Raw genomic sequence first — 25,584 nt, forward strand, 5'->3', positions numbered from 1 at the left:
GGCACTGAAAAGGAGACAGGTAGAGGCAGACAAAGGCACAATAACATCCTGATAACGGAGGGAGAAGGAGGTGATAAATGATGCGCACAAGCTAGCAAGCTATGTGAATGAACATTTTTTTTTCAAATATTACATCAAAATACTACAAAAATATCAAAAAATATATCATTTGTGAATAACTGCGCACTACGTACCATGGCGGAACAGCAAGCATGAAGTCAGGAAAACGGTACAAAAACCTAAAAAATAAAAGATAATAGGCTTATATATAGTACCAATATGTGAAATGAATGATTGCATACAGAGTATATAAGCTCTCATGCAAACACAATAAATGAATCATTCACATCAGGGAAATTACCAGACAGTTTAAAACGGTTAACCTCGATGTCAATTGACGACTAGTTAATGGTACATCCGATTGCCAGGAAAATAGCACACCTGACTAACGGTTGAATGTGAACTGCATGCATTGCCCATCCGTCGTCGACATGCACCAACATAAGGACTACAACAACCCGCCCGGTTGTCCCTTGTGATACGCCTGCTGAGGAAATGCATCACCGTCATTCTGTCCCTCATTCGAAAATGCCTATACAAAACAAAACAACTAAGAAATATAACGTAATCAATACACAACTGTAACGACTTATGGCGACTAATATAAATTCACAGTACACTCGAACAAGAATAGAAAAGAATGACACATGCATTAAATACCTCCTAGAAATAAGATAAATATACCCAAATATTATTATTTTCGTGTGACCTCAATGGAATGGGTACAGTATGCCCATCATGCTTACGCCTACTTTTCCTACTTTTCTAGTTGTTTTCATGTACTCTGACCCCGTTTTTAGGACTTGCGGCAGTGAATCCACCATTCCTTCAAAAAGTTTAACTCTACGTTCTTGGACATAGGTGTTTTAATGGGAAATTACATTTTGTCATTCACTGGACAAGTCATCTCACCAACCTGACAGGGACCCTCATACATAGTTACGATCATTTCTGTCTTTCCCTTGGGTGTATAGGGCTACTTTCTGAGAGCCATTGACCCACTCGATATTCTGGCAGTTTCCTCAGACACTGCGCTGATTCTTCGTTCCAAAGCGTTAGTATTGGCTCACTGTAGTTTCTGCTATACCTCCCATTCTCGTTTTGCAAATTTTTGATTTGCTGTTACGTTTCATTTTAGGAATCATGGCATCAAAAGGGGACGGCATTTTCCTACCGTATACCACCTGAAAAGGTGACAGACCATTCCCGATATGCACTTTAGAGTTAAATGCGCAAACTTCTTATTCCAGATATCTGTCCCAGACACTATGCTGACTACACACATAACAAATCAACATTTTAGACATGGTTCAATGAATGCATTGCATTCTGTCTCCAGTTTGTGGGTGTAACGAGCTTCTTCCATAACTTCCAGGTAGGAAGTGCTTGACATAGCCGCGTTGTCAAATCTGATACTATATTTTCACTCTGATCCATAACTAAGGTCTTGATCGCACAAACTTTATTAAACGTAGACACATTTCAAAATTTCATCATCAGACTGAAGCTGTGGAATAAAGTGCACAATAAAATTAACAATAGCAAATATGTACAGAATAACATAACGATTCATATTAGAATTCGATGTACAGATATTTCAGTTAGTATCATACTTACATTTAAATCAAAGTTCAGTACAAAGCTGATGAAAGTGAGCACATAGACTGAAAATAATAGAGATCTCATCCCATGTAGGCATATTTGACTATGCCGTTGTCTATTCAAAGAGAAGCAGTGCCAAACTGAGTGTGGCGATTAATCTGTCAAAGAAGTAAACAAAGGCCAGCAGCTGGCGGCAATCTTAACAAAAGAAAGGAAGTCGCAGAGTAACTGCACAAACAACTATAGACTGTGACTAACTACATGTTCGAGTCTCATTAACAACTTGACAAAGATACAGTTATGCTACTCTTATGGGGAAAAACTCGTATACTGACAGCATGAAATGAGTGTCGTTAGGTATCATAGGTAGGTATCGTTAGGTATCATAGTGAACAACGTTCCAGAGATATTGTTGGTTAATAACAAAAACAGAAGACATATTTTGAACCAATAACTGAAGTGATACAATATAAACATGAAACCGATATAGATAAGGAATAAAGTATAAGTTGTGAAAGAATAACCTTACAACGATGACGACAAAATGTCACATAAGTATCACCAAATCTAGTCATATTACAATAAGCGAATATATAAACTTGTAACAGAATCATTTAGGAGAGCCTAGATTAGTGGTAACAACTTGAAATGAAAAGGAACTATTATACAATAAAAGAGATTTTTTAAAATTTTATTAGGAAATTGAAGTTACAGTATTAGATTATATAATAGTCCAGCTGTTATCAGCTAACACCACCACAAAATGAAATGTTACGTGAGTATGACCAACTTTAATCATATTACAATAGTCAAACAAATAAAGAATGACATACCAGATAACCATTTATGTAAGCCTACATGAGTGGCTACACTTTGAAATAAAATATATGCCAATATTACAATTTCTTCTTTAAATCTGTATTGAAAAACGTTAAGATACAATATACTAATGTATGACAGCTCAGCCTGAAGTAGATGCGTGAGGACATCGAAAACATCTTAGCGTATTGTGGTTGAGGATGTAGAGCTATGCTCATTAATGACAAAAACTGATGCCTAGAAAATTGTGATGCTTAAATAATGGTCATACTGTTTCGGAATTAATGGATTCCGTTTGAACATGTAGTTATACGGAACGTGTACATCAGAATGTAAACGTAAAACTGTATATAACAAAATAAGCCCTTTGAAATGGTAGCGAAAGAGAAACGTTCAACTTTCGTAAGGTCGATCACAATGTAATATAAATATAAGGTAACTACATTCAATAAGAGAAGTTAAATTTACTGTGCCCATAATATGAAACGCATGGCAGGGAAGCAAGCGCGTATTGCGATAAAATTGTAAAGTGTATCAAATGATTAGCATGACATACTAATGTTATTCCAGTACCGGAAATGTATTGCCTTTGAGCGCTTTTACCTTTAATGACAAATTCTACTCACAGCCAAATGACTCAGCTGTGGGTAATCCACTTGCTGGCACCCTGGCAGTGCTCCCAAATGTTAAATTCACTTTCGAAGTAGAAGTGAACGATTGACTAAACTACTAGATCTCTCTATTGCTAGTAAAGAAAATAATCTGATTTTCGTAAACCCACTTCCACCGATATTATAACTGACAAAGTTTCATGTCATTCAAGCACATACAAATAGATGTATTTTCGCACCGTGATACACAGAATTGTGTAGCGACCCTAAGATCCATGGCCAAGTCCCCAGGATTTTTCTTCTTTATCTTAAGGGACATTTTGGCGGGTATACCACGTCGAATACTATCAAAAGTCGTACTTTCCATTTCTCGTAGCAGGATCTATGCGATTCTCCACTTTACGTTAGTTGGTACGTCTGTGGATTGAATGCTGCCGTAAGCCTTCAGCCAACTGTTGGAATATCTTCTTCTTACTGAGATCTTTGTAGTACAACACATATGTTTTCGCTTCGTTTGTCAATAGTAAATTACTCACATAATGATCCGGCCGGTGTAGCCGAGCGCTTCTAGGCGCTTCAGTCTGGAACCGCGAGACCGCTACGGTCGCAGGTTCGAATCCTGCCTCGGGCATGGACGTGTGTGATGTCCTTAGTTAGGTTTAGGTAATTCTAAGTTCTAGGGGACTGATGACCTCAGATGTTAAGTCCCACAGTGCTCAGAGCCATTTGAACCATTTTTGAACCACATGATGAGATACATTGTGTCACCAACCACTCACTGCAGCGGTAGTCCTAACATTGTCAATGAACGCAGATACGTCCTCAGTTGATTTGCCACGAAAACGCGTTATTAAGGTAGCTGCCTATGGGCTGAGATGAGGAGGGGAGGGTACACACACTACCGTCTTGGTTTCTTTTGACCCCAATTGCTATTGTTGAACCGCAGCTTGTACGGCTTCAACCTTTGTACGTAACTCCTCTTTTATCCGCTGTCTCCTCGAATTCAAACCTGAAAATACCTGTACCTGTTCTGTCAAAGCTGTAATAGTGTCACCCGTAGTAGCAGCATGTGTGTATGGCATTTTGTTTAACCTACTACTGCTGTTTACAACAAAACAAGTAAAAATAGAGAAACTACATGCCAAATATAAACAAAATAATTATGCACTAAACGTTTAGTCGTATCATTGCCCGATGGGAGTCACAATAACTCTGCGCCTAATGCCCAAATATTTTATAAGTACTGGTACAGCTTTCGTACATAGCAGCTCACGCCATGACAGGTTAAATCCGTATACCTAACATTCTTCCTGTAATCATAAGTCCACAGGCTCCTGAGGTTTAAGAAATGGCTCATCTATGCTGCTACTGATGTTACTGATGTCTATGCGATTAACAAAGAAAAATTTATCTCACACACCACGTTGTGCTTGTATTGCCAGACGACGGTTGGTGCTGTAGACGTGGCTCCATGTCACTGAAATTGTGATGTGACGGTCAGTTCTGACACCAGTGTGGCCAAATGGCAAGCTGGACTCACGATGTGTGTGGGAGGCAGGGCACAGAGTGTGGGACAGGGGTCCAGTTTAAGCCTGGATGGAGACACTAGTGACTTGGTGGTATCTATAAAAACATTTATTTCCAGGTTCTGTTTACGTAGTTATGAAGTGTCTTGGTGTCTCGAAAAACAGCCGAGTGTAAGTGCAAGCCTCGTAAAACTGCTGATGTCTCGTCAGCAGCGAATCGTGACGACATAGCAGGAAGTAGTGTGCCATGGCCGTGTTTTGTGCTGGTGGCAGCGTGGAGAAAGGAGGGCGTTCTCTGTCCAGGTGTTGTTTGGTACAGTACTGCTCACACTTCAGCACTCTCGTAGACAACCCAGTGTCCGCTGAGGTGAGGACAACTGTGTGTCCAGCATTTCGGTTGCCATGAAAACTAGGTCCAAGTGATACATCATGGATCGACCTAGACTGTGGCAGATGTCTACGAATTGTCCAGGGGACTGCGCATATCTCGCGCTTGGTCATTCTGGAGATAATACCTTGTAGGTCATCTGCGACTGACCCTTGGTGGTGAAGACCTAGCTGCTCACCAGTCTTCCGCTCATCTGTAGTGTCCCAGTAGGCAGCAATGGCACACCATACCTATGATTTCCATTAGGTTGACTGCTTCTTGGTGTTGAAATCAGCAGGTGGGCATCAGGCAGAGCATCGTCGATCAGCATGTCTTAGTTTCACTGAAACGTAATAGACCGTCATTTTCTCTGGTTCAAGTGATACAGACCAAATGGTGGCATGCCTGGACGTGTCTTTGAACTCCGAAAGCCTCGTTATTTAAGGAGCCGAGACTATGCCTATGACGTAGTGGCTCTGGATGTATCATCAAATTTGCTTTCCGTTATTGGTCTTGTCAGCGCTCCTTGCCCAACTGTGATACTTCAGTAGCTATTCTGGGTCCCCGAGCTCGAGCGTCTCTCCAACGTTAGACTATTGCAGTGGAGTTCTGTTGCTAATGTTACAGAGTGTTACTTCCATCGCTTAGGGGTTGTGTAGCAATACCCAGCTGGTGCCCTGTTGCCCTGTCGTCCGCTACATCGGCGGTACGCCTTATTGACGTTCCGATTGGCACACCAGCCAGCCCTGAGATAGTCTCCACGAGTTGGAGATGACTGAGTAGAACGTTAAAGGATGTAACCATTTAAAACGGAATTATAATGTTGACACTGCCGTCAGGTTACTGCACAACATCATTCTCGCAGACTGCGTAATTTGCACAGAGATGCAATCTGCTACTTTTAGATGTATACATGTGAGACGTGCTATAGCAATCGTCTTCTGTAATTTTCTCGTTGTTTACGCTACTAGTTTTAAAATCCTGGGCCTATGGGTTCCATTGGAGGGAGACAGCATGAAAACATCTAACGGAACCATAATTTTAGGGAGGCCATTAGGTGCTGTGTGGTCTATGTCATGGTTTCCTTGAATGTCGTGAAAAATTTAGGCAAGCAGAATCCTGAAAAACAGCCCGTGCAACTACCACATCTCACTGGGCATGCCAAACAGGAGTTCTACGGTGCCTCATTCCACTGTGATGCAATACTATCCCGTAGCTAACATAATGTATGATAATACGATATCTGGTACACACTACTGGCGTAGGCTGCCTGCAAGTGGAAGGACTGGGCAAAATAAGGATTGCACATCATTCATATCAGGAAAAGTAACTTTACCAATTACGTCAACAGGACCTTGACGTATTAAGAGAAAACCATCCAATTAGATGAAACAATTTAAGAACAATTATTGATAATGGATAAACAATCTCTTCGAACGTTCTTGTGCGGGGTAGCAGTGAGGTCTAAGGCGCCTTGCCACTGTTCGAGCGGCTCTCGCAGTCGAAGGTTCGAGTCCTCCCTCGGACATGGGTGTGTGTGTGTGTTGCCCTTAGCGTATGTTAGTTTAAGTTAGATTAAGTAGTGTGTAAGCCTGCAGACTGGTGAATTCAGCAATTTGGGTCCATAGGAACTCACCACAAATTTCCAAAATTTCCAAGACTTCTTTCCCTTTGCTAATAGTTAAAATATGAGTGCAAAACTGAAGAATACCCCAAATAACAGTTTTATGTAACAGGTATAACATAGCAAAAACACAGTCCTAAAAACAGGCAGGTAATAAACATATTTGTTTGATTAAAATGCAACAAATAATTTGGGTTTACATAAAAGAAGTTCACTAAAATGATAAAAAAAAACAATTAAAGGTACGTGATATGAATCCACCACGCATCAGGCAATGCGGTCTGGACGAACAGCCTCGAAATTACTTAACGCGGACTGGATACGCTGCTCACCACACTCTTCCAAGCAATCAGTGGGTACACGCCCCAAAGCACGAACATACAACGATAGCCCGATGAACAGAGAAGTAACTTTCAAGTAAAACGAGTAAAAACCTAAGTCAACAGAATTCACACTGACAGCATAGGCAAAACAGTTGTAAAAAGTCTCTAAAAGATGATAACGTAACTGGCCAAGGCAACGACACCCACTTACACCTGATTGTAAATAAGTTCAGCGACCAACGAGATTCAGTTTCAAATCACACCACGAGGCGAAAACGGTAAATAGTTAACCGTCGCGCGAGACAGAAAAACATACTACTCACTATAAAACAACAAAGCTGGCCGAAGTGGCCGAGCGCTTCTAGGCCCTTCAGTCTGGAGCCGCGTGACCGCTACGGTCGCATGTTCGAATCCTGCCTCGGGCATGGATGTGTGTGATGTCCTTAGGTTAGCTAGGTTTAAGTAGTTCTAAGTACTAGGGGACTGATGACCTCAAATGTTAAGTCCCATAGCGCTCAGAGCCATTTTTAGACGGAAAGCATAGGTGGAAGGAAGACGCGAACGGTTGACTGATGAATGTCGCTTACGTTAAACACAAGCTTGTCTTGGATGTCTCACCCACCAAAATACAGGCAACAAGATTTGCCCCCGTAAGATGCGTAAGCTTGTGGGCTCCCAATAACTAAAGAAAGCGACTTGGCGATGTAGTGCACAAGGCACCAAGGAAAGAAAAAAGTATTTTGAACGACGCGAATGAGACATGGAACGTAAAAAATTACACAACAAAAAGCTGTCCAAAGCCCCCAATAATGCAAAAGACACAATCAATTCACAACTCTGTGATTTAGGATATTATATTTTCATACGAGCCACACGCTCCTCAAATCACCTGTGCAGACTCTGGAACAGGGAACAACAATAACAGGATGGTGAACCGAGTCCGATATAGGAGCAACAATACACAAAAACGTGCAGGAAACGAACCAGTCACAATTACCATGGTCACAGCGGAAAGGTGGATCAGTCTTACCGAAGCAAGGAATTAAAAATAGCTCACCGACCATCGAAAGCTGTACAGGTGACAAACAGTCGAGAAGTTTGGAGCTACCAGGGGATGCATGGATGACGACGACCCACCGCCCGCCTCCAAATCTGGTCGGCAAGAGGAATAATTTTTCCAGTGCACGTCCGTCGAATCCAGAAGACGCTAAGCCTGAAAAACTTAGAAGTCACACGGGTAGAAGGACGAACAGCCACCCTGTTGCCCCACAGACCTGCGCTGTGCGTGCTGCTTCAGTCACTGCTTCTCCAGGAAAACAAACTCAATGCCATTCGCTGCAAACGTGTCGCTCCCACTTTCCGCTAAATACCGTGTTCCAGGAGACGTGGCCCGAGCTACCGATCGCGAAACGTCTCAGTACCTTTTAATGCATATGTTCCTTATATAGTATAATGAGCCTAGTGTTATTAAAACGCTCCGAACTTAAGGTGGAAAGTATGCGTGGGTGACTCACAAATTTTTATTACTGCTATGAATTTTTAAATCTATGGAATAGTCACCCACACTATCAGCTCTTTTTTATGATTATTTTAAGTAACTAGATGATGCGAAAAATTAAATTAAATAAAAGTAAAGCAAATTTGATATTTATTTTAAAATTCATCAATGTTCAATAAAACGCATAACACATGGTAAGTCTGCCTCAAAGCTGGTGCCTTTTTTACTGTTGCGAATTAATTAAGAAAAGTGTTACTCAGAGGGGGTTCAATTCACATAAAACGTGATTTTCAAAGAATAGGAAACACAGAATAGGAAACAGGATAGGATACCGCATTCAAACAAGCACACAAAGATAGTTCAAGGGTACACAAAAAAAAGAAACAACCATCACCAATCCATTCTATTTAAGCAAAGAAATTCCGCTCCTGGCGTAGTCGTGTTCCTGTTGGATAACCACAGATTGGTATTGGGAGTTTAGAGAAAGATCACATGCTTCGATATAGCCACAATCGTACCAAAGTGCTCTATAAAAATCTTTCTAGAAATTGTGAAACAGGAAAACTACTGGCGACAGCGATTAATTAAGTTTGAATACGCGAAATATTATGAAAAAGAGTAGCTGAGGTCTAGTTTTGTTACTACAGCACATGTTCCACGTGCACAAGTACATTTACGGAACATGTGTAATACCACAACGATTTTAGTGACGGAATCAAATCCAAACACATTAGTTACAAAAGAAACTTCCGAACTGCGTTAATAACGGCATAGTATTGACCTGATGGCTCAAACAGTTTTACGAGCACGCGGTACTGCTAGTACTACAAAGCACACACCACGTAAGTTGAACACAAAGAGAAATTATTAATTTCAAGAATTTCAAAGAGAGAAAACACTTATACGCACATTTACACTAAAGAGCGATGATTTTAATCAGAATTACGCCTCATGACGACGTGCTTCCACTTTCCTTTATCTGAGTGGAACAAAGCAACTACCGCAATACACTCTGAAACCAACACTGACATTGCACTGCATCCGGATTTAAAATAATATGAAAAATCATTTTCGATGTAGATCCGGAAGAAAAGTAATTAATACTTCATTTAGGCTGAAAACTTAAGAATTTCATTGTCCTTCGGACTCACCAAACACGTGCTTACCCGGAGATATTACCACTTGAGAAACTACCCGCAGGCTGGCTAGCGTGGGTCCCGTCCGAGTGTGACCCAAACATACAATAAATGGCTCTGAGCACTATGGGACTTAACATCTGCCCGCATCTCGTGGTCGTGCGGTAGCGTTCTCGCTTCCCACGCCTGGGTTCCCGGGTTCGATTCCCGGCGGGGTCAGGGATTTTCTCTGCCTCGTGATGGCTGGGTGTTGTGTGCTGTCCTTAGGTTAGTTAGGTTTAAGTAGTTCTAAGTTCTAGGGGACTGATGACCATAGATGTTAAGTCCCATAGTGCTCAGAGCCATTTTTGAACTTAACATCTATGGTCATCAGTCCCCTAGAACTCAGAACTACTTAAACCTAACTAACCTAAGGACATCACACAACACCCAGCCATCACGAGGCAGAGAAAATCCCTGACCCCGCCGGGAATCGAACCCGGGAACCCGGGTGTGGGAAGCGAGAACGCTACCGCACGACCACGAGCTGCGGGCAACATACAATAGGAAGTGACCAGAGAGGTAGCTCCCTTTACGAACCTGACAACGGACGGACATAACCACCCTAAGGAGACAACCTCTTTGCCTTAGAAATCGTGTCCACCTACTCAGACGTTGGTTCTACTGTTCTCTAGTAGACAGAACTTCTCTGCTACCACCGAACATGCAACTACAAATACTCTCACTCATTCATCCTTTCACACCAGAAGGGAAGGAGAGGACAGTATCTTAAGACATCATATATACTACGTAAAGGAGGCAGATGTGGGTTTCATAGGAAACTGTATGATAAAAATTACATATAAAATTGTGTTTGAAAGTGTTGTATGACAAGTTGTTCGTGTTTATATGTCAATATAAACATATTGTACTGTTCAGTCTCCTCCCAGATAAATTTACAAATACCACAGTAAATTTAGAGGTGCAAATGTATGACGTAAACAACAATAAATTGAAGAAAATAGCATGAAAGGAATCTAACAAAGACCTTTCAACAGAACTTCGTTAATCAAATATACATATATGGATTAATATACACCTAGACCGTCGAGTATTTTTGTGATTGTAGACAACAATAATTACTCTTCAGAATCAATAAATTACCTACCAACTACCCTGTATTCCAGAGAAGTTAATTCCGTTTCTAGATTATTATGTATATTTATATACACAGTGTGGTCAGAAAATGTCTGAAACGCTTGTAGGGATGTTGCAGGGCAGGTTGTACTGAGACATGAATGTTACCAAAAAAAAAAAAAATCGATACGTTGCGCCGTTTCCGAGTTATTTAGCAATGAAGTTACCCAATCAGATCGTCGCGTGCGTAAATCCAAGTTTCAGCTAACGAGACAAAGCACTCGTTGGGCAACACGGCTCCTGGCAGGCCGCTTGAGTGTAATATATATATATTAGAGTCATTGTGATACAAGACGTCCACCTGTGTAGCTGAATAGTCCGTGCTCATTTCTGCTATGCAGGGAACCCGGGTTCAATTCCCAGTACCAAGAACGTTGCATTGTTTAGAGCATTGCTATGGGGTGCACTGAGAGGCTTGTGATGCCAGTTGAGAAGCTGCTAGGATGACAAGTAGCATCTCCAAGGTCTCGAAAGTCAGCAAAACTGCCGACAACAAGCCCTTTTATATCACATCTGCCCTTTTATATGACAGGTGCACTATGCCGAATGGCAGAGAATGACATTTCACCCCTGGGACCCTGAGGGCTCAGACGAGGAACTAAGCAAATGTAGTAAAAGTTCTACATGGAATTTATCCTGTTTGTTCTCTCCATATGATCGGACAAAAAAATGCATCATCAACATAAGGGAAAAGAATACAGCCATTCAAACGCGCTATCTCAGGGCTTTTCCATAGAGCTCCTCAATGATGGCCACAATCAGTAAATACTTCATCAGCCTTCTCGTAATATGCACTGAGGTGACAAAAGTCATGGGATAGCGATCTGCGCATATGAAGATGGCGGTGGTGTCGAGTATACAAGGTATAAAGGGGCAGTGCATTGGCGCAGCTCTCATTTGTACCTAGGTGATTCATTTGAAAGTCTCCAACGTGGTTATGGCCGTACGACGGGAATTAATAATGTTTTAACACGAAACGTTAGTTCCAGCTAGACACATGGGACATTCCATTTCGAAAATCTCAGGGAATTCAATATTCCAAGATCCTCAGCGTGAAGAGTCTGCCGAAAATACCTAAATTCAGGGATTACCTCTCACCGCGGATAATGCAGTGCCTGACGACATTCACTTAACGACCGAGAGCTGTGGCGTTTGCGTAGAGTTTTCAGTGCTTGCAGACGTGTTTCCTAAAAAAGTACTGATGGTAGAGACATAAAATTTTAGCAGCATGCCAAGTGTGACATTCAACACATATGGAAATACAACAATTGAAATATCCTGATTTTTTTATTTTATGTTCATTTATTTATAAAATTCTGTCAAAAACTGATTTGAAGAAAAAGAGAACATGCGCCACAATACAATTTTAGTAATAATTCTAGTTCAGTGTATCTAGAAAGGTGTATTCAATAATTCCTGAAAATTTTAATATGGTGTCTTAAAAAGTTTCCAAGATAATGGGTCACAAAATTCGGTAATTTAACACTAGCGGCGTAGGACATACAATGTCCGCTTAAGACAATACGGTGAGAACTGGCGTTAATGGGCTGTGGCAGCAAACTACCGATACGAATGCCTTTGCTAACAATACGACATCGCCTCTTCTGGGCTCGTGACCATATCGCCTGGACTCTAGCCGAGAGGAAAAACCGTGGCCTGGTCAGGTGAGTTCCGATTTCAGTTCGTACGAGCTGATGTAGGAGTAGAAGAAAAGGTTACAGGAGAATATGGGCTTGGGACGAGGAATGAAAGAGGAGAAAGACTAATTGAGTTCTGTAACAAGTTTCAGCTAGTAATAGCTAATACCCTGTTCAAGAATCACAAGAGGAGGAGGTATACTGGGAAAAGGCCGGGAGATACGGGAAGATTTCAATTAGATTACATCATGGTCAGACAGAGATTCCGAAATCAGATACTGGATTGTAAGGCGTACCCAGGAGCAGATATAGACTCAGATCACAATATAGTAGTGATGAAGAGTAGGCTGAAGTTGAAGACATTAGTCAGGAAGAATCAATACGCAAAGAAGTGGGATACGGAAGTACTAAGGAATGACGAGATACGTTTGAAGTTCTCTAACGCTATAGATACAGCAATAAGGAATAGCGCAGTAGACAGTACAGTTGAAAAGGAATGGACATCTCTAAAAAGGGCCATCACAGAAGTTGGGAAGGAAAAAATAGGTACAAAGAAGGTAGCTGCGAAGAAACCATGGGTAACAGAAAAAATACTTTAGTTGATTGATGAAAGGAGGAAGTACAAACATGTTCCGGGAAAATCAGGAATACGGAAATACAAGTCGCTGAGGAATGAAATAAATATGAAGTGCAGGGAAGCTAAGAGGAAATGGCTGCTGGAAAAATGTGAAGACATCGAAAAAGATATGATTGTCGGAAGGACCGACTCAGCATACAGGAAAGTCAAAACAACCGTTGGTGACATTAAAAGCAACGGTGGTAACATTAAGAGTGCAACGGGAATTCCACTGTTAAATGCAGAGGAGAGAGCAGATAGGTGGAAAGAATACATTGAAAGCCTCTATGAGGGTGAAGATTTGTCTGATGTGATAGAAGAAGAAACAGGAGTCGATTTAGAAGAGATAGGGGATCCAGTATTAGAATCGGAATTTAAAAGAGCTTTGGAGGATTTACGGTCAAATAAGGCAGAAGGGATAGATAACATTCCATCAGAATTTCTAAAATAGTTGGGGGAAATGGCAACAAAACGACTATTCACGTTCGTGTGTAGAATATATGAGTCTGGCGACATACCATCTGACTTTCGGAAAAGCATCATCCACACAATTCCGAAGACGGCAAGAGCTGACAAGTGCGAGAATTATCGCACAATCAGCTTAACAGCTCATGCATCGTAGCTGCTTACAAGAATAATAGACAGAAGAATGGAAAAGAAAATTGAGAATGCGCTAGGTGACGATCAGTCTGGCTTTAGGAAAAGTAAAGGGACGAAAGAGGCAATTGTGACGTTACGGCTAATAATGGAAGCACGGCTAAAGAAAAATCAAGACACTTTCATAGGATTTGTCGACCTGGAAAAAACGTTCGACAATATAAAATGGTGCAAGCTGTTCGAGATTCTGAAAAAAGTAGGGGTAAGCTATAGGGAGAGACGGGTCATATACAATATGTACAACAACCAAGAGGGAATAATAAGAGTGGACGATCAAGAACGAAGTGCTCGTATTAAGAAGGGTGTAAGACAAGGCTGTAGCCTTTCGCCCCTACTCTTCAATCTGTACACCGAGGAAGCAATGATGGAAATAAAAGAAAGGTTCAGGAGTGGAATTAAAATACAAGGTGAAAGGATATCAATGATACGATTCGCTGATGACATTGCTATCCTGAGTGAAAGTGAAGAAGAATTAAATGATCTGCTGAACGGAATGAACAGTATAATGAGTACACAGTATGGTTTGAGAGTAAATCGGAGAAAGACGAAGGTAATGAGAAGTAGTAGAAATGAGAACAGCGAGAAACTTAACATCAGGACTGATGGTCACGAAGTCAATGAAGTTAAGGAATTCTGCTACCTAGGCAGTAAAATAACCAATGACGGACGGAGCAAGGAGGACATGAAAAGCAGACTCGCTATGGCAAAAAAGGCATTTCTGGCCAAGAGAAGTCTACTAATATCAAATACCGGCCTTAATTTGAGGTAGAAATTTCTGAGGATGTACGTCTGGAGTACAGCATTGTATATGGTAGTGAAACATGGACTGTGGGAAAACCGGAACAGAAGAGAATCGAAGCATTTGAGATGTGGTGCTATAGACGAATGTTGAAAATTAGGTGGACTGATAAGGTAAGGAATGAGGAGGTTCTACGCAGAATCGGAGAGGAAAGGAAAATGTGGAAAACACTGATAAGGAGAAGGGACAGGATGATAGGACATCTGCTAAGACATGAGGGAATGACTTCTATGGTACTAGAGGGAGCTGTAGAGGGCAAAAACTGTAGAGGAAGAGGACGTAGGTTGCAAGTGCTACTCTGAGATGAAGAGGTTAGCACAGGAAAGGAATTCGTGGCGGGCCGCATCAAAGCAGTCAGTAGACTGAGGAAAAAAAAAAACGAGCTGATGGCAGAGTTAGAGAATAGCACACACCCCACGAAGCCGTAGACCCAATTTCTCAACAAGACGCTGTGCAGACTGGTGGTGGCTTCATAATTATGTGGGCTATGTTTAGATGGAATGGACTGGGTCCTGTGGTCAACCTGAAACGGTAATTGACAGGAAATGGTTATATTCGGATACTTGGAAACCATTTGCAACCATTCATGGACTGGCTCATGTTCCCTAACAACAATAGAATCTTTATGGATGGCAGAGCGCCATGGCATATGGCCACAATTGTTCAAATGGCTCTGAGCACTATGGGACTCAAATGCTGTGGTCATTAGTCCCCTAGAACTTAGAACTAGTTAAACCTAACTAACCTAAGGACATCACACACATCCATGCCCGAGGCAGGATTCGAACCTGCGACCGTAGCGGTCACGCGGTTCCAGACTGCAGCGCCTAGAACCGCACGGCCACTTCGGCCGGCGCCACAATTGTTCACGATTGGTCTGAAGAACATTCTGGAGACTTTGAGCAAATGGTTTGTCCACCCAGATCGCCCCACATGAATTCCATCGAATATTTATGAGACATAACCGAGGAACACTGCCCCGGCAAAACTTCCGCAATTATGAACGGCTACGGAAACAGCAAGGCACAGTATTTCGGTAAGGGATTTCCAACGACTTCTTCAGTCCATGCCACATCGAGCTGCTGCACTACGCCAGGCAAAAGGAGTATTCACAGGATATTACAAGGTGTCCTATGACTTGTCACTTCAGTGTAGATCCCAACAAAAAAGAAGATATGTTAGTATTCTTTCTGCCAAAAGGAAGATATGTCTATGCCTAAAGAGGTCAGTTGCCCTCAAACTGAACTTCTGGGTGGTGAGTTCCAAGGTTTCTTCCGAGGGTACTCTGGTGTACCCTGAATGAGCAGTTTCACGGAACATTTGAATTCTCCCTCTGTCCATCAGTTCGCGCCAGCGGGTCTTATTTTCTGCAGTTGCAGAAGAGCGCGCGCGTTGCTGCGAATCGGCTAGCACTACACTATGGTGAGACGAGATGTGAGGTTCAAGCTGGGATAATTAGAGTCTGACAGTGGAACTGAAGCGGCAATTTCAGCTTGATGCCAGCACCGGCAGCTGTGGCTAGCAGCTGATAAGACTTCAGGTTGAGCTTGTTTGGGTATCGATTTGTCTAGCTGGTTGGCCCAGTTGGTGTCAGAAACAGTATAGCCGATGGAGGACGGGCAGTTGCTGTCGCCAATGGATCGCCGAGAGGCAGCGTCGGTTGGAATCTGCGAGTGAAAGCTAGCCAGTTGGAGCTCGAAAGCGGCTGCTGGGAGATGAAGCTGTCTGCCAGGCAGAGCAGCAAGGCAGTTAGCCTGACAGACAGTAAAGACTGTGTGTACATTCTGTCTGGCTGGAGCAGCGGATAGTGTTTGCCTTCATACATCTAGATGGGAGCGAGGAAGTGCTAGCCGAAATGTTTCCGTTACGAAAAGTAGAAAGCAGTGTATAGTGGTCTACTGTGCTGTCTTAGTATCCAAACCGTTTAGTCTGTGCTGACATAGTTCATTAACCAAAGCATTACTTTGGAGAAAAAAGGCGAAGCCGCTGTTAGGTCTGGAATTTGTAGAGCATTGATTTTTCTAACTGGTTGTGCTCTTGCTATACGGTATACGCTTGCTCTGCCTGGTATACGCTTAAGGCATCGGTCTTAGTTCGGTCTTTAGGATGAGACTGTGGAACACGATCCTTGATTGGGTGGACTTGTACACTTCTGTTGATACGTGTGTGTTATTCTACGTGATAATTCGTGCCCCCTTTATTGTAAAGTTTCCATCTAAGATGATTTCCTTTATGTTAAGGTTACATAATATTTTATGTTTATTTGCGTTCATTGTCGCGTGGGGCAAGACTTTTAGAAAGTACTATTTTATCGTCTTAGATATTAACGTCATTTGTTAAACTGAGCACTAGTTCTTCCTTTTTGCATTCTCAAGCATGCGCTCTGATTTACACTACTGGCCACTAAAATTGCTACACCAAGAAGAAATGCAGATGATAAAGGGTATTCATTGGACAAAGATATTATACTAGAACTGAAACATGATTACATTATCACGCAATTTCGGTGCATAGATCCTCAGAAATCAGTACCCAGAACAACCACCTCTAGCCGTAATAACGGCCTTGATACGCCTGGGCATTGAATCAAACAGAGCTTGGATGGCGTGTACAGGTACAGCTGCCCATGCAGCTTCAACACGATACCACAGTTCATCAAGAGTAGTGGCTGGCATATTGTGATGAGCCAGTTGCTCGACCTCCATTCACTAGACGTTTTCAGATGGTGAGAGATCTGGATAATGTGCTGGCCAGGGTATCAGTCGAACATTTTCTGTATCCAGAAGGCCCGTACAGCACCTGCACCATGCGGTCGTGCATTATCCTGCTGAAATGTAGGGTTTCGCAAGGATCGAATGAAGGGTAGAGCCACGGGTCGTAACAGATCTGAAATGTAACGTCCACTGTTCAAAGTGCCGTCAATGCGAACAAGAGGTGACCGTGACGTGTAACCAATGGCACCCCATACCATCACGCTGAGTGATACGCCAGTATGGCGATGACGAATACACGCTTCCAATGTGCGTTCACCGCGATGTCGCCAAACACGGATGCGACCATCATGGTGCTATAAACAGAACCTGGATTCATCCGAAAAAATGACGTTTTGCCATTCCTGCAGCCAGGTTCGTCGTTGAGTACACCATCGCAGGCGCTCCTGTCTGTGATGCAGCGTCAAGGGTAGCTACAGCCAAGGTCTCCGAGCTGATAGTCCATCTGTTACAAACGTCGTCGAACTTTTCGTGCAGATGGTTGTTGTCTTGCAAACGCCCCCATCTGTTGTCTCAGGGACCGAGATGTGACTGCACGATCCGTTACAGCAATGCGGATAAGATGCCTGTCATCTCGACTGCTAGTGATACGAGATCGTTGGGATCCAGCACGGCGTTCCGTATTACCCTCCTGAACCCACCGATTCCATATTTCGGTAACAGTCACTGGATCTCGACCAACACGAGCAGCAATGTCGCGATACGATAAACCGCAATCGCGATAGGCTACAATCCGACCTTTATCAAAGTCGGAAACGAGATGGTACGCATTTCTCCTCCTTACACGAGGCATCACAACAACTTTTCACCAGGCAACGCCGGTCAACTGCTGTTTGTGTATGAGAAATCGGTTGGAAACTTTCCTCATGTCAGCACGTTGTAGGCGTCGCCACCGGCGCCAACCTTGTGTGAATGCTCTGAAAAGCTAATCATTTGCATATCACAGCATCTTCTTCCTGTCGGTTCAATTTCGCGTCTGTAGCACGTCATCTTCGTGGTGTAGCAATTTTAATGGCCAGTAGTGTATTATATTGTTCATTTTGTTAAAAAACTGACATGCATTTGGTTAAGGATATATACTCACGCAATCCCCAGACACTTTTCACACCCATCGCCATAATGTGCCACGTTAGTAAAAGGGGATACGATGTCTAACCTGACAAAGCTATTGTAATACTTCAGCCTTAGTTTACAGAAACGTTGCATCAAGTCTTTGGAATTATGCATGTAACGTACACGATCAGCAAGGTAAGTGCAAGGAAAATTCAATGTGCCACAGATTCCTACCATTACCACAATAATAATATAAAAAATATTGTATGAATTGGTGCAGTGAAAGAAGAAAGGCAGGATTAGCACAGCTTGAATACCAGACAGAAAAATATTTACGTAGAAAATTCATGTCTTGACAGTTGGCCTAGCACAAAACGGCAAGAAGTTCAGAACACTTTGGTTTGACGAGCAGGAAAGATCTAATTCTTAGAGAATGAAAGAAATATGTGCACAAAGGAAAGCTAAAACAAAATGGGCTTTGTTGTTTATTATGTGGTCCAGTGACGCCCAAACATATATAATAATACGAACAATGATGATTATAGTAACAAATCATTCATTTAAAATGAAACATATAAAATGCTTTAATATAATAATACTTTGTCGACAACAGTTCACAGTACATCACCTTGCCCGCATCTCGTGGTCGTGCGGTAGCGTTCTCGCTTCCCACGCCCGGGTTCCCGGGTTCGATTCCCGGCGGGGTCAGGGATTTTCTCTGCCTCGTGACGGCTGGGTGTTGTGTGCTGTCCTTAGGTTAGTTAGGTTTAAGTAGTTCTAAGTTCTAGGGGACTTATGACCACAGCAGTTGAGTCCCATAGTGCTCAGAGCCAGCCAGTACATCACCTTAGCATGATATCAAAGACATTGCAATTCGGAGGAATACAGCGTTTGAAAAATATACGTCCGGAAATTAGAGAATTTATGCAGTTAATTTAAGAAATATAGTAGCAATAGCCACGTACAACATCAACGACATCACAGTTTACACTATATAAATTCTAAGTGTGCGTTCAGTGTTATCAACAACTCACAGATCTGCAGGATATGACGATGCGACCATGTAACTGAGAGGAAAGCCGTTTACTTCTGTCTATTCCGCCTACTATCTGGAAGTCTATCTTACTGTTACTTTGTTCTTCGTGGTGGAGGGTCTTTGCCTTTCTGTTCTCAGTTACTTCGTTTGATTTTCCGATCCTACCTGTGGACTCAGGAACCGTGCCGGATTTATTTTTGAAACTAGGCACGGGGAGCTTGGGAATCTGCGCCTGTACCTGTCTAGAATGTTACCCACCAGGCCGCAAGCACTCAAGCACATACACGTAAGCAGGACGCTATTCGAGCAACTGAATGTATCCTGTATCAAATGTAGCTTGGATTTCTAGAATTTTTTACTGTTCTCGAGTTTCTTATTTCTCATGCTACTATACTCTCCGAAAGTTAGTTGCTAAATTTAGAAATGGACACATGTAAAAGTAAGAAACGCTGCCACTGAAACCAGAATTAATTTTTTTAATATTTGTTTATTTATTTTTTATAATAACGTGGAGGAGTCGAGATCTGTCTGATAACACTTATTCCCCTTCCACACCTGACGGAAGTGTATCGCCGTCTCTTCCTACGTAGCTAACAACAGTGCTGAAGGTATAGTTCCGTACGAACCTTTGGAAAATCATAATGACTCGGTTGAAATGTTCATGGATGTGCATTCTTAAGAGCTTCGTAACGTAGCCCCCGAGATCTGAGGACTGCCTTGGCCTCGCTCGCACTCATCTAGAAGAGTTCTCTGTCGATCTTCTGGTACGTGTCGTCTTCCATCAGGTATCGCTTTTGGCAATGAAATTCTGGCGTACTGAGAGCACTTTCCTACTGCCTTAATCGGCAGATAATTAAACGACATCCATATCCCTTCACGAATGTTTGCTGTTTTCCTCGTAAAAACGTTTGGTTTCAATGCTTAGGTTCACGTAAGGGAGTCACAGGTAACGCAAAGTACTTCTTTAGCTACTTCAGATGGAAGTCACGTAGCTACCTCCACGCGTTCTAGTTAAATCCATGGCAGCTAAAATCGCGACACACACACACAGGTAGAGTGACAGATGGATAGAGAGAGAGAGAGAGAGAGAGAGAGAGATGTAGGGCGTATAAGGCACGGATTGTCAGAAGTATCTCCAAGCTGCTGTAATTTCATCTATAACACGCACTTTGTAAGGTATGCTGTTACAGCACCGTAAACAAAATACAGTGTTTGAACCAAAGGTGATCAGTGGAATTCAGATTTTGGAGCACTGCTGAAGTGGTGTTTGGGGTAGCATAGATCAGCGGAGTGAGGTGTTACGTGATCGGAGCGCTAGCTGACCTTTCAGAGCTAGTTAATTATTCACAATACACTCTGCGATGCGGTTGCCGATATTCTGACGCTGTCACGTTTAAATTTTAACAGTTCGTTTGTCACGCCGCTAGGAAGTTGATTAAAGCTCTGCGCACTGAAATACATAAAGAAAAACCGCAAAACCAAATTAGCTTTCGCTTAGTGTTCGTATATTGTACATTTAACATATGAGTACCACTATGACCTACAACTGAATTTGCTTTGCATGGTTTTTAATGGAAAAGATAATTATCTCTTCCTGAATATCGGATCTCTCTGTTTTCTTTCCTTATAGCGTTCGATTGAGTACTGAAATCATACGCCCACACTGCTAACAGATCAGTGGGAGGATGATGTGCTCCTCTTTGAAGCACAGTACATGCCAAACGACTTTGATCTAGCATCTTAAATCGTCCTCTAGGCTATTCGCATATTTTAGGAATTCATGATTTCATACAGGAACTGCTCCTTTTTTCTCCTGCGTATCATTTCTTGTCAGCCAGTCACCTATATTTCAGGTTTAAAGCTAATAGATGCGGAAATACCCTGCGTAATGTCTTAGATAGAAGCCTGATTTAACAACTCCAAACTTCGAAACCCCTCTGTGAAAGAGATTTTCTCATAATTTTTCATTTAAAGAAATTCCCGATACATCATTCCTTTTTTATGTTTCAAATAATTTTGCATCTCGTTGAATGCAATACATTCTCTTCTATGAAAACCTGTAGTTTAACTTTTAAAAACTGTACCTAAATTTTGTGATTAAATAGTTACTTACCAGCACTGGCCACTCTGGCTCTTTCTTAATTCATATACTTTTGAATAACTGGTTTCACAGTTGGTTAATGAATTCTTCACACCTCATATTGTAAAGTCAAACAATTTAGGTGCTAGACCATTGACTGGAGTTTTACACGGATTCTGATAAGCTGAAAACGTAAGTTCTGCATATCCGTACGACAACGAAATATTTTCGGATTTGGAGGACAAAGTTGGCGATTGAAATTTCATGATAAGATTCCTCTGCAACGAAAAACGCTTTTGTTTTCATTTCAGTGACACTCTCTCCTATTTCGCGATAATACAAAACTTTCTGCCTTTTTTTGAACTTTCTCGATATACTCCATCAATCATATCTGGTAAGAATCCCACACCGCGCAGCAGTATTCTAAAAGAGGACGGACAAGCGTAGTTTAGGCAGTCACCTTAGTAGACCTGTTACATTTCCTAAGTGTCCTGTCCTGCCAATAAAACGCAGTCCTTGGTTATCCTTCCGCACAACATTCCAAATTAAATTGTTCGTAACTGTAATTCCTAGGTTCAAATGGCTCTGAGCACTATGGGACTTAACATCTTTGGTCATCAGTCCCCTAGAACTTAGAACTACTTAAACCTAACTAACCTAAGGACATCACACACATCCATGCCCGAGGCAGGATTCGAACCTGCGACCGTAGCGGTCGCACGGCTCCGGACTGAGCGCCTAGAACCGCGAGACCAACGCGGCCGGCTAATTCCTAGGTATTTAGTTGAATTTACGGCCTTCCGATCTGACTCTTATCGTTTAACTGAAGTTTAACGGTTGCCTTTTAGCATCCATGTGGATGACCTCACACTTTTCGTTATTTAGGGTCAATTCTCAATTTTCGCAGCATACATAAATCTTTTAAAAACGTTTTGGAAATTGTTTAGATCTTCTGATCACTTTATTAGCTGATAAAAGACAGCGTCATCTGCAAACAACCTAATACGGCTGCTTAGATTGTCTCCTAAATCGTTTATATAGATAAGGAACAGCAAAGAATCCATAAGACTCCATTGAAGAACGCCAGAAATTACTTCTGTTTTACTCGATGACTTTCCGTCAGTTACCACGAACTGTGACCTCTTTGACAGGAAATCACGATTCCAGTCACATACCTGAGACGATATTCCATAAGCACCCAATTTTACTACAAGCCGCTATTGTGGCACAGTGTCAAAAGCCTTCCGGATATCCATAAATACGGAATCAATAAGAAATCCCTTTTCAATAGCACTCAATACTCCATGCGAGTAAAGAGCTAGTTGTGTTTCACAAGACCGGTGTTTTCTGAACCCGTGTTGACTGTGTCAATATACCGTTTTCTTCGAGATAATTCATGAAGTTCGAACACAATATATTTTCCAAAATTTAGATGCATAGCGACGTTAATGTTATGGCCCTGTAATTTAGTGGATTACTCCTACTACCTTTCTTGAATATTTGTGTGACTTGTGCAGCTTTCCAGTCTTTGGGTAAATACCATCCGTCGTGCGAATGATTGTTGAGTATGGAGCTATTGCATCAGCATTCTCTGAAAGGAACGTAACTGGTATACAGCCTGGACCGGAATACTTGCTTTTATTAAGTGATTTAAGTTGCATCACTACTACGAGGACATTTACTTCTACGTTACTCATGATGGCAGCTGTTCTTGATTCGAATTCTGGAACATTTACTTCGCCTTCTTTTGTGAAGGCATTTCGGAAGACTATTTTTAGTAACACTGATTGTGGCAGCACTGTCTTCGATAGTATCTCCATTGCTATTGTGCTGAGAAGACATTGATTCTGTCTTGCCGCTAGCGTACTTCACATACGACCAGAATCTCTTTGGATTTTCTGCCAGGTTTCCAGACAAAGTTTCGTTGTGGAAACTATTACAAGCATCTCGCACTGAAATCCGCACTACATTTCGAGCTTCTGTAAAAGATCGCCAATCTTGGAGATTTTGCGTCTGTTTAAATTTGCATGTTTTTTCGTTCTATTTGCAACAGTGTTCTGGGCCATTTTGTGTACCAAGGAGGATCATCTCGGTTGTTTGTTACTCTATTTGGTAAAATCTTTCAATTGTTCACGATACTATTTCTTTGAATTCAAGCCACATTTGATCTGCACTTATATTGTTAGTTTGGAAGGAGTGGAGATTATCTCTCAGGAAGCCGTCAAGTTAAATTTCATCTTATTTCTTGTGTGGGTATATTTTTCGTTAATTTTTTGAGGATTTGGGGGTCACAATATACAATCTCGCTACGACAATCCTGTGTTCACTAATCCCCATATCCGTTCTGATGTTCGTTATTAAACTTAGGATTATTTGTTGCTAAGAAATCAAGTATGTTTTCAATGCCATTTACTATTCGTGTGAGCTCATGAATTAACCGCTCGAAATAATTTTCAGAGAATGCGTTTAGCACACTTTCGGATGATATTTTATGAGCGCATCCGAAATTAAACATGTATTTTCACCAGAATATCGCGGGTAAATTAAAGTCACCACCAACTATAATCGTATTAGTCGGGTATATGTTTGAAATCAACCTCAAGTTTTCTTTGAACTTTCCAGCAGTTGTATCACCTAAATTGAGAAGTCGGCAAAAGGATCCAATTATTATTTTATTCCCGTTTCCAACAGTGACCTCTGCCCATACTATGCTGTGGTGTACAGAAGTTTGCCATTGAGTGACTGTAGGAGGATACAAGATGACCTAGATAAAATTTCTAAAATGGTTAAAATGGCTCTGACCACTATGGGACTTAACATCTGAGGTCATCAGTCCTCTAGAACTTAGAACTACTTAAACCTAACCAACCTAAGGACATCACACACATCCATGCCCGAGGCAGGATTCGAACTTGCGACCGTAGCGGTCTCGCGGTTCCAGACTGAAGCGCCTAGAGCCGCTCGGCCACACCGGCCGGCTAAAATTTTTAGTTAGTGTGATTATTACATAATCTTTCACTTACTGTCCAGACATCAAACCATCTAAAGTTCAGTATTTTAGACGAGAATTGGAATAGCCGATTTTCATGGTGAAGAGATAATTGTACAATACCATTTGAAGCAGAATGTTTTTGAAGTACAAAATCTTTGCACACATTCCATTGGAACACCACTTTGCAGTGGAAGAACAATGTGGTAAAATAGGAAAATTAGAATCTCCTTATATTGATGGGCTTGAAACCACTCAATGATGTTACTCAATATAACAGGTCACGTTCAGTAAGGCGATGGGATCATCCGCCAGCAATATTTCTCCCACAAACCTTTTTCATCAGTGACATTCACTAAGAGTGGTGAGACCAGGATTCTCATTCACGAACAGAATTAATTAGCAGTTCTGAACAATAGTTTCATATACTCAGAAGGACAATTTGTGAAGAAATGTAAAGATCCTGCATCGACATTGTGACTCACACTTACTGCATTCATCTTTCTGTTTCAACAAATAAGATATGAACTACATGGCATTGAGATCAAACAGACAGGAAATGCTGGTATCACGTGTAACATGAAAGCATATGCTTCTACATCCACTTCAGACCTGAATGGTCTACAAAAGCAGGGTGGTTCACAGAGGAATTGACAAATGAGTACGACGGCTTTAGTGTGTTTGTAGCACTTAAATTGTTTATGAGGTACTTCAAAGATACGAAAGACATCGCCATAAACGCTAAACAAGGAATAATCCTGGTAAGAAGTGCGGTAGATAATCATTCGTATGTTTAAGGGGAGCCTAATCCCAAAGAGAGCAAAATTGTGTGAGAGAAATTAGTATGGGAAACGCCTTATATTACGGTAACTGACGAGTAGCATCTTAAATTTACTAGTGTACTGAATCTTGGTGTTCAACAACTGTAAAATCCGGTTCTACCGGCAACATCTAGACAACTGTGGATGATTCATTATACTAGCACTGCAGAGCAGGGGGAAGGGAACTTAAAATAGGATTTGAGCATTTTTTCACAATTTCAAAGTCACCAGTGCAAATTTTACCTAAACTCTGAGTTTCATCCATACAATAACTTACAGTTTTGCTGGAGTAATAATGTGTAGTCTGTTGTATGAGATGCACTATGAGGGGGATGACAGTTTAGATGCATAGTCAACTCACAGAGGCTTAAGGAATTAGTACC

The sequence above is a fragment of the Schistocerca nitens genome, chromosome 4 (assembly GCF_023898315.1).
Source record: "Schistocerca nitens isolate TAMUIC-IGC-003100 chromosome 4, iqSchNite1.1, whole genome shotgun sequence".
NCBI lineage: Eukaryota > Metazoa > Arthropoda > Insecta > Orthoptera > Acrididae > Schistocerca > Schistocerca nitens.